Source organism: Puntigrus tetrazona, chromosome 23 (assembly GCF_018831695.1).
Source record: "Puntigrus tetrazona isolate hp1 chromosome 23, ASM1883169v1, whole genome shotgun sequence".
Taxonomy (NCBI): Eukaryota; Metazoa; Chordata; class Actinopteri; order Cypriniformes; family Cyprinidae; genus Puntigrus; species Puntigrus tetrazona.
In genome coordinates, this window is record NC_056721.1 from 551,454 (window position 1) to 563,001 (window position 11,548).

General features: G+C 42.3%; 1 pseudogene; it reads left to right on the top strand.

Moving 5' to 3' along the window:
- The first annotated feature begins 1,602 nt into the window (after positions 1–1,602).
- LOC122329145 lies at positions 1,603–3,827 on the top strand (annotated as a pseudogene).
- The last annotated feature ends 7,721 nt before the right edge of the window (positions 3,828–11,548 follow it).

Sequence of the window (11,548 nt, forward strand, 5' to 3'; positions counted from 1 at the left end):
AGACCCTGTAGATATTTTTCCTCCTCTTATTTATATAATTCCGGTAAACGGGTTACATTTATATTCGGACTAGTTCGGGTAAGTACCGCTGCGGAGTAGCCCCATACCTGCGTGATTCGCCGTAGACGTACCCATAAAAGTAGTTCCGGCTGCAGTGTTCTTCCTCAAGAAGCTCTGTTTATTAACCGCTAGAGCGCAAAAAGTCACGAACTGCAGCTTTAATTATTTCCGATTTCGGATTTTTGTGTTATTGAGTCTAGCAATAAATTGCGATTATATATTGCGTTCTGCTTTTTTATGTGAACATTTTTTGTTTAAATATATATAATAGCCTACTCTTTTCAAATAATGCGGTTTATGCGAGGCCCCTTGCGCTGCACGTGCAGAGTACACGTGAGGTCACGTGAAATCCGTGACGTCACAGTGAAGCATTCCACAGTATAAATTCATCGTCGCCTCACATTTAATCTAATCTAGTGTGATCAATTGAGTGAGAATCAGAGCAGAAAGATTATCACGTGAACAAACACTCAAAATAACGTTTCCAGTGCTTCATTATAGCACCAGTGTTTCTGTCTGTAATCAATGGAGCTCAAGTCTAAAAATAGTTCAATATTAGTAGATAATACAATAAGAGCTGGAGAAAAAAACATCACTGACCCTTCAGGAGCAAATCCAGAGGCTTCTCCTGCAGCAGCAGCTATGGAGAACAGCCCAGCAGGTGAACAACAAGCTTGTGAAAAATTCCTTTCTCTGAAATAGTTTTGTTGCAACAATTCCTTTTTTAATATATTAAATGTGTGTATGACTTTTTCTTTTTTTTTTTTTTTTTTTTTAAGAAAAACCAGCTAAACACAAGAAGAAAAGCCTTTGTGCATTCTTCAAGAAGACATGGCTTGCTGTGAAAAGCACTCGTCGAGGCAACAAAACAGCCCCTCCTCAGCTTGTGACGGACACAGATTCAGCTGATCTTCAGTGTGGTCCTTCTGATCTCGAACCAGCAGCACACTGTCATCCAGCTGATCCACAGCCAGGCCCCGTCCGGCCTAGAGCCAATAACTCTACAGGATCAACCTGATCCTCTGCCATATCTGTCCAGCATCACACCGATAGACTGTGATGAAAATCCAGCTGATCCCAAGCCAGCTGAAGGTAGGTCTACTGTCAATTCAATTCTGTCCTGTTTTTCCCACTTTTGAGTGTTTATCTAATACCTACAAGTATGTTCGAATGTGCCTTGTAATATCTGGTGATAATTCTTAACTCTTCCATTTCTGTTTTTTTAGAAAATCAAACAAACACAAAGAAGAAGAAACGCATTCTCACACTCTTCAAAAGATTGTGGCGGGCTGTAAAATGTGCATCAACACGGAAAAAGCACAACAAAGTGGCTCCTCTTTGTGCACAACCCGACTCCGATTCAGCTGATCCTCAGTCGGATCCAAACATTCTTGAACCGATGGCTCTGCAGCATTCAGCTGATCATCGGTCAGATCCCTCTGTCCATGAAACCATGGCTCTACAAGATCTGACAGATCCTCCAGAAGATCATCTGTCTTGTTCGTCTGATCCTGGTCAAGAACTGCCTGGTTTTGTGCAAACATGTTTGTGCAGAATTCAGCTGATCATCAGTCGGATCCATCTGTCCTTGAAACCATGGCTCTACAAGATCTGACTGATCCTCCAGAAGATCATCTGTCTGGTTTGTCTGTTCCTGGTCAAGAACCCCTGGTTTTGAACCAACATGTGTGAAGAATTCAGCTGATCATCAATCGGATCCATCTGTCCTTGAAACCATGGCTCTACAAGATCTGACTGATCCTCCAGAAGATCTTTTGTCTGGCTTGTCGGATCCTGGTCAAGAACCGCCTGGTTTTGTACCAACGTGTCTGCAGGATTCAGCTGATCTTCTTCCAGGCCCGTCAGCTCTTGAGCCAGTACCCCAAAATTTCCAGCTGCTTGCAAGCATAGACGAATCAAGGATCAAACCCGAGCAGCCTGTTTCAGCCGTCCAACTCCAGGTGAGTCTATTTCCACTTGTCTGTGTGCGTATACATGTATGTATAATTCCTCATACGGTATTCCAAACGTAAATGATAACTGTTGACAAAGTAGTATTGCCTAAAAGCAATTGAAAGAATCCTTCTGTTACATGCTGACTTACGGTGAACTCAAAATCTCATACTGCTCATACTTCTGTAGTACTACATTTGAATTTGAACGTGCTTTGTGTTCAATTTTGGGTGTAGCATTAGTTTCAAACATTGAGCATATTTATTCTCCATGTATCTGATGTGAATTGCATGTATTTATTCAAGCACTGCCACAGGATTTCATGTCAGACTGAATCTCATATATTAACATGCTCTCTTTGTATGTTTTTGCAGTACCATTTGATGAGATTTATGAAGTGGGAGATGAGCTTGGACAAGGAGGCTTTGGCACGGTGTACGAGGGGACTTCAAAAAATCAACGCAAGAAGGTAGGAATCACAGCTTTATTCACCAAATGTATATAGAAGATATCGATCAGTGCTTAGACCAAAACATTTTTAATATCAATTTAAATATATAATCACAATATCATGATCACAAATATTTCTATGTGTGTGTATATATGTGTATAAATTTGCAGATTCAATATAATCAGTTTGCCCATTTGTAACATACAGTGCGCTTATAAATAATTTCATTTATTTATTCATTGATTGCATTTATTTTTTGCAGGTTGCCATCAAAATCATCCTCAAGTGTGAAAGAGACCGTTATATTGAACTAGTAAGTTGACATAATGTACATAATTAAATACCAACTACATACAAATTACATTGCAAACAGAAGTGAAATGTTATATTGAACTCTTAATTACTCTTTTCTATAATGTTAGCCTGGCTGTTCAAAGCCACTGTTTGCAGAAGTGGCTGCAAACCTGCTGCTGACACAGGCACCATTAAGCCCCTACATTGTGTACATGCTGGAATGGTTTGAAGAGGAGGATCGGTTCATCCTCATCCTGGAACATCCGGAACCCTGCAAGGACTTGCTCAAATTTGTGGTTAACAACATGCATTGGGCTTAACGAATTACAGACACGTAGCCTGATGTATCAAGCGGTGCTCGGGGCCAAGCACTGTCTTGACCGAGGTGTCTTTCACCGGGACATTAAGTTGAATAACTTTCTGATCAACACGACGACTAACCGAGTCCAACTAATAGACTTTGGCTGCAGTGACCTCGTCAAAAGTACAGGCTACTTGGGTGATTTTATAGGTAAGTTGGCGTTACTATGAGGCCTAATGAGAAGTCAAACTTCTGAGTAGTGATTTAATGAAAACAAATGGACATTTGGTCAAGTTTCTGGTGACATTTGTTTGCAAATAGATTTTGTAACCTGAATATGCCTTGCTTTCATGAACAGGAGGAGTCTGCCCGCCTGAATACTACAACGACTTAAGATACAAGGCAGAGCCAACAACCGTCTGGTCTCTGGGTGTAATGATGTACGCAATGATGTGCAAATGTCGACCCTTTAGCAGTCCTGAAGACATGATGCATGGCAGTCTGAGTTTTAACGTTAGAGTATCCACAGGTGAGAGAATAATCAACTACCAATAACACAGTGACATTAAGATTGTTAAACACACAAAGTTTAATACATGCTACATATTTCCATACTTGATAACGTTAGCATGTCATGGACATGAAAGAACACACATGACTAACCAATGAAAAACTTGTACAGAATTGCAGAATTTGATAAGTCGCTGCCTGACTGTTGACCCAACTAAGAGAGCGACTATTGAGGAGATCCTACAGCATAAATGGTTTCAGCAAGGACAAATGTCAGGAGTAGCTCAGAGTCAGGCAGAGTGACTTAGGAGGGAAGGCAGATGATGACAGGAATCCTCTTCTGAAAGTACAAGAAGCGGATGACCGAAACTGCACAAGCCATTCACCAGAGAGTCTCCGGAGCAGCAATCTTATATAAAAAAAAAAAAAGAGCAAACTTAATGGACGAAATGAAAACAAATTTCTAAGAAATTAACACACGAAACCAAGGAGCAAATTTTATACTGTAAAAAAAGTGTGCACAAACCAGAGGAAATGAAGATGGAGAATATTATAAATTTAGCGCACAAAACAGGAATACTAATGTAGACTTCACAAAGACCGTTCCTGTCAGCTCCTCAAACTGATCTTAATATATTCAAGTTATTAAATAGGTAGAGTTAAATTTTATTCAATAAAACCTCTACAAAAAAAAAAAAATCACTTGTGTAAAATTTTCTGGACCTACTGAAAAAACAGCCTATGCCAGGCTGGGAGAAATGAACAGTGTTGACATAGTTTAAACACTACATGGTGATAAAATTACACTGCTGTTATTTTTAAGACGGTGTCATTGTGAAATTTAATCCAAAGAGGTGTAAAAACAAAAAGCCACACCTCCACTTACTATGTCCGCCATTTTATTTCACTTGAAGACGAAGAAAAAGCAGATAAATCAGGTTCTCACATGGTATAGCTAAAATAAGTGTTATTTTTATACACATGCACAGGAGAGTATATGTCGTGTAAGTCACATTTGATCAATTTGTGACTTTAAGATAAATCGGGACCACGTTGTACTAATAACGTTACCTCAGTAAGGTTCATTCAAATTGTGGATGCGGTCTAAACTAGGTCTCTAATTACGTGTCCGTGGATTTCCTAAATGAAGGAGCGTATTAATAAATAGTGAGTTCATACAAAACCCTAAATCGTGGAAGCGTGGGCGCCATCTTACACATTGACCAGCTTTATAAAACATTTTACCTAGTCGCTAGAAATGCTTGGCGTTTTGTTAAATATAGTCTGTGGAACAACGTATAAATGCGCTGCATAGTGCTAACGTTAGATTAACAAAAGTAGGTTTATTTCGAGGGGTGCTGCAGACCTGGCTTTTTAATGTTTAATGAGTTAACGTTAGCTGTAGTGGTGTGTGTTTTAGTTTTTAGTATTGGTCTCATCTAGATACTATAGGCATTTTGTGTTAGCTTGTTAAAAAGCACACCGACTGACTGGGATTATCCTGTGAGAGTGTTTCATTCTGAAGAAATGCTGGTTCAAGTGGAGTCTAAAGGGAACCCAAACTGGATCCGAATACCAGTGAAAAATGGCGATTTTGACTTCTGTGAATTCATTAAGGAAGGTACATTTTTCACTTTTAGAGTAATTTTATTCTTAGTCTTATTTACGTTGAAGTTAACTATTATTACTCGTATAAAAAAAGCCATAATAATCATATAATCCGTAACTTTCTTTTTAAATCAGATATTCAGTATATTATAAATGGACTTAATCCCAAATAAAATTCTGATCGCACTAAAGTGGTGTTTTAATTTTGTACCAACAAAGCTCAACTTGCGCATGGAGCCAATGTGATCCTAAAGATGAGCTTGTAAGAACATCTAAGGTGTCCTTCAGACTTTTAGACGGTGATAAAGCCGGTAAGATGCTGGTAAACATCCTTGTGGCTGATATGGTAGAGAAGTATGGGTAAGTTAGCAATAAAATCAAACGCTACACTGTAAAAAAAATCCGTAAAAATACAGTAAAAATGTCTGTTTTCATTTGAAGGAATTTTCCGTATTTTTAGTTTACAGGTGTTTTCCGTAATTTTTAATGACGCGTTGCATTGTGGGTGCAAGATCCTTGTGGCGCGAAACGCGTGCGTGAGAGGCAAGTGCCATTAACACATTTCATTCAAATTCCGGAGAAGGTTTAGATTAACGCCTCTGCGGTAAAATTTACGTTTAAGGTTTTTGTTTTTTTTTTCTTTAAATCTTTAGTAACGTCAATAATGTATTTAGGTGCTGTCTTATTAGTTTGTTTAGACCCGTTTAGTTAATTTAATGTTGTGCTTGTCCTCGTTCAGTGATTTGAATCCAGTTTTGATTTACTTGCTATTTGTGGATATAATGTAGATATATGTGACTGTGCCCTTATGTTTTAGTTTTATTCGACTAATTTATTGTGTGCCCAAGAAAACAAACCGTTTACTTAATCGGGATAAGGTTTAACGCCCCTGAGGTAAATATCTTTGCATTTAGTTTTTGTTCTTTTCTTAATTTATACAACACAACTTGTTTTAGTAACGCTGCTATTGTATTTAAGGTGCTAGTTATATCTTATTCGTTTGTTGTAGTTTACGTAGTTTTGTATTATTACAAGCATGGCACGTTTTAATAACGTTGTGGCACATTGATAAAAATGTTGAGAAAATAAAAAAGGCTGTCACTTCACCACACTAGTAATGAAGTGTGTCAGGGATCAGGGTCAGGTACTTTTTTTTTTCTTCTCTTGACCGGTCTTAATTTGGCCATTCAGTTAAAATCGTTTTGTTTTTTTAAATGAAGCGCTCATCTTGGTGCGAGACCTTAAAAAGTAACTTTGTATTAGTCATGTTGGCTTGCAGTGTTTGTGAATTTAAATGCGTTTCATTATCACAATATCTAAAGCACTGCAGAACCCACAGACATGTACACAATGTTTTTTTTTCGTGTGGCCATAAAGACTGTGGAAGAAAGTTTTCCTCATTCAGTTGCTTTGCCGTTCATATGTTACGAACACATCCAGACAGACAAACATGGAACCGGAACGTGTCTGTGCAATTAAAGTGTTCAATGAATTTTTGCAGCACAGAGTATGCAGATATTAAAGGGCTTGTGTCTCACTTAAGTGGCCACATACAAGAGGGGCTGACTATAACTTGTCCCTTTTATGGGTGTTCCAAGACTTTTAATGTAAAGACATCCTTTTCATCACATATTTCCAGATATCATAGAAGCTGGAATGTCACCCAGATTTCACCTGTTCATCTATGTGAGGTTGCAGTACAGTCATCTTCAGGTGAGGAAGCACATGTTTCCGATAGTGTACCTCATGAAGTTGATGTGACTGATGCAGACCCAAGGAAGTGTGGCATAGGGGGTAGATTTACTGAGATCTTAATTACTAATAGTAGCGACTACGCCACCCCTGGCTAACCACCTGGGGAAATAACACTCAAAGAAAAGGCACGCAGGTTCGTTCACTCCCAGAGAACATCAACTGAGGCATGAGTCAATATAAAAATAATGCTTTATTTTATCTTAATTATAAAATAATCTAACAAAGCACAACATGGAATTAAAACAAGTGGCCTGAGCCACGACCATCAAAAGAACCACACACACGTCAAAATTAAAGAAAATAATGGAGCTGGGGTGTCTCAGGAAGTGGGCCAGCCCGTCGCGGAGCAGCCGGACAGCCCAAATTGAAGCAGCCTTTCTCTGTGAATGAAAATCTCAAAAAAACACACTCTAGTGGAATTACACTGCAACCAAAACCTACACCCCACACTTTTGATAACAACGAGTCGTCAATCCCACACTACAGGCCGCCCACTCTGGTACACCCCAGTCCTGAAAGAAACCAAAAAAAGAATAAAACCAAACCATCAACACACACTGCAGGGTTAGATTGACCCTGTAGTCAATCAACAGCAACTGAACATGAATACAAACGCAAAATACCCAAAAAATCCAAATGCAAAAGAAAAATACAAAAAGCAAGATACAAAAAGCAAGATAGAAAAAGCAATCTCTAAATTAACAAAACAAAAGTCAATACCACTAATAACAATAGTGGTGATAATAATAATAATAATAAACAACAACGAAAAGCAATATTAATAAACAAAGACAAAAATAAAGAAAATGAAGACTAAAGCAAAACAGCACTGTCGCAGCTAGGCCATGTCCCCACGAATGCCCCCTTGAATGACTAAAATATATCAAGCAAGTTAAAAATACCTTTACCTTATCATAACAGGTACAGGAGACTATAAATTCTACATACCAGCTTAAACGTCACAAAAATATGCTGCGACCAGATTCCTTCTGCTGATCACTGGACAGGAAAAGGACACGTTATTTAGTTCACCGCAAACTCATGCCTATGTAATAATGCCCACGCAAATCGAACAATGGCACTCACCAAAAGTGGAAGGGAAGTCGTCACCTATGTTGTCCAACACGTGTATCCAGTCACTTTCTTTCCAATCGTCCATATAACAGCATCAAGGGGAAAACTAACCTCTTAAACAGTCGTACAAACTCCAGTGGGCCAACTCTAACAGTACAGAAAACTTATTAAACCCACCATACACATGCGGACCATAGGCGAAACGCCAAGCGCACATACCTCCAACTCAGAGCGGCGGAATTCGAAACGGCAGCAATGCAGTGACGCAATCAAATGACGTGCCTCTACGCTGGGAATACCCTTTTATACTCACGGCGGTACCACTTAATTAGCAGCAACCTGGTATTCACCACAATCTACCCCTCCACTTTTGCATCGCCGACCGACGATGCCCCAGCAAATAGCAACCCCCATCACCTCAATTCCAAGGTCTAAAATAGCCCCTATACAATTAGACCCGGAAACTATTGTCCCTGCCACTGTACGAGGGAGGTGGTGAGGGTTGGAATGGTGACCTGCGGTTACTCGCCCTGTTCGTCTTACCCTTTCTGCTACTTCCAACTGCCTGTCCAACCCCAAAACTGATACCGGGGCAGAAGGAATTTCTACCACCTCCGTTTCAGCAGAGGCACCTATAGGCCCTGGACCAGCCAGGTCTAACACCCCTCTGGTGACTGATCTTCATTGCATGTGGGCAAATTAGGCGTCACACTCCCTACTCAACGCGTTGCGACCTCCAGCTGTTACCTGTACCAAATCCATCTCCTCCTCTTCTTCCTGCATAGGCACCTCTAGGCACTCCAACTGCTGCTCTAGTGGTTCCCCCGCAAAATCTCTACCCTGTACTCGCTCTTTCAATTGGGAACGATGTACATTCCTCACCTTACTCCAATCATCCCTGGGAGCAATTGAATAAACCCCACCACCCTCCGGAGGGGCCCGCACTACCTGATACTCAATCGAGCTCCACACATCCTGAATCTTATGCCGACCTTTATGACCATGGTCTCGCAGGTACACCAGCTGGCCCTCCACCAAAGGTACATCCCGCACTGCTGCTGGTCATACTTCCCCACGTCGCTTGGCTGCCTCCTGTAGTCGCCCCTGCGCACCCTCAAATGCAGTATGCAACCTAGCTTGATGCTCCAAAATCCATTCATGTATACTACCAGCCACTGGTTCCTGTACCCTACCCAGCAGGAAGTCCACGGGCAATCGTGGTTCCTGTCCCAACATCAAAAAATAGGGCGACTCACCAGTGGCTTGATGAGGGGTGGTGTTATAATAAAAGAGAACCTGAGGCAAACATGACACCCAGTCCCTCTTCCTGGACACTGGCAAAAGTGCGTAGCAGGTTGTGCAAAGTTCGGTTAAAACGTTCGCATTGACCATTTCCTTCCGGATGATAAGGGGTCGTACGAGATTTTTCCACTCCATACAGGCCGCACAACTGGCGAATAAGTGAGGACTCAAAGTTCCGTCCCTGATCTGAATGTAATCGGCCTGGAATACCAAACTTGTAAAACCACTCATTGACCAAGACCTGAGCAACTGTTTCAGCCCGCTGGTCCGTGTAGGAACAGCCAGAGTATATTTGCTAAAGACGTCAGTCATTACCAGAACATTTTCCACCCCTAAGGTAGAAGGCTCTAACACAGTGTAGTCAATGGCCACAATTTCATTAGGCCGAGATGCCAGCAAATGACCCATGAAACTCTGTGCCCCCCGCCGTGTGTCTTTAGCAGACTGACATCTTTCACATTCCTGGCACCAGCGGGCAACATCTGATGCTAACCCTGGCCAATAACACCTTCGCCGAACTAACTCCGCAGTTCGCTCAATGCCCTGATGTCCATGACATTGATGCAACTGAGTCAGCACCTCGGTCTTCAAAGCAGATGGTAATATCAGCTGCAAGACCTCCTCCCCACCCTCAGGGTACTGAACCCTACGGTACAGTGTCCCATCTTGTTCTACAAAACGGTCCCACTGGCGGAGCAACTTCAGTGCCTCCACAGACAGCCTCTGCCGCTCCTCCATCCCGGGACGGGCCTTCCGCTTCCAAAATGGCAGGAGCTCAGAAATGACTGGATCCTCTGCCTGCAATAAACCGACATCCACAACAGAAGGACCAGGTAAAGTAGCGATAGCTGCTTGCTGTACCTCTATAACCGACCTAACCTCCTCTACTTGTTGTAGCACTGCATGGTATTGCTGTTCCCGGGGCTAATCCATGCAAGGGCCCCTCTTCTGGAAAATTCTGGCGAGAAAGAGCATCGGCATTCTTATTACTTTTTCCTGACCTGTACCTTATCTGGAAATTGAAAGCAGCTAACTGGGCAGCCCACCGCTGCTCAGTGGCCCCCAATTTTGCTGTAGACAGATGACTCAATGGATTGTTATCCGTGAAGACCACACACTGACTACCCACGAGATATTCCTGAATTTTTGGTCATGGCCCACTTGAGCGCCAAAACTCCAGCTTCATAGAGCTGTAGTTGGACATGTTGCGCTCAGTGGGCCTTAGACTACGACTCAGCATACGCAATGGGACGTATTTTTCCTTCCTGTTCCTGAGAAAGCACTGCCCCAGGCCACCATAGCTAGCGTCCACCTCCAGGATAAAGGGTTGGGAAAAATCTGCGTGATGCAAGTACAGGGGCAGTAGTGAGTTTATCCTTCAAGTCCTTGAAACTCTGTTGGCACGATTCACTCCAGGCTGCCATAAAACCTAATCCAGCTTGCTTCCTCGGCCTAGCCCTAGCACTCAAAAACTCGGCCGCTAACTTATGCAAGGGGCTGCAATCCTAGCAAACCCCTCCACAAACCGGCGGTAATAGCCAGCAAAGCCGAGAAAGGAGCGCAACTCTGTCACATTAGTCGGACAACGCCACTGAGCCACCGCCTGGATCTTACTAGGGTCTGTAGCCACACCTTCGAGGAAATCACATGACCTAAATACCTCACCTCGGACTGAAGAAACATACACTTCTCCAGCTTGGCCTTTAAACCCTCCCGATCCAGTCGTCCCAAGACAACCTCCAGCCTCTCCAAATGCTGCTCGACAGAAGAAGAAAAGACCACAATGTCATCCAGGTACAACAATAATGACTGGCACTGTTGATCACCAAACAGACGTTGCATGAGTCTCTGGAACGTACTAGGGCATTGCAGAGCCCAAATGGCATCCTATTCCATTCGAATAGGCCAAAGGGGGTGCAAAAGCAGTCTTATACTTATCCCCTCCCTAACAGGAACCTGGTTATACCCACTGGTTAAATCCAGAGTTGAAAACCAGTGTGCACCTGTTAGGGCATCCAGAGACTCCTCGATGCGAGGTAATGGAAAAGCATCCTTCCTCGTTTTGGCGTTCAACTGGCGGTAATCTACACACATGCGTAGATTCCCATCTTTTTTCTTCACAAGCACAATCGGAGAGGCAAAAGGGCTACAACTCTCTCGGATAACCTGGGTCTCCAACAACTGGTTAATGTGTGCCCGTACTGCTTCATAATCGGTGGGAGGTACCCGGCGATACCGCT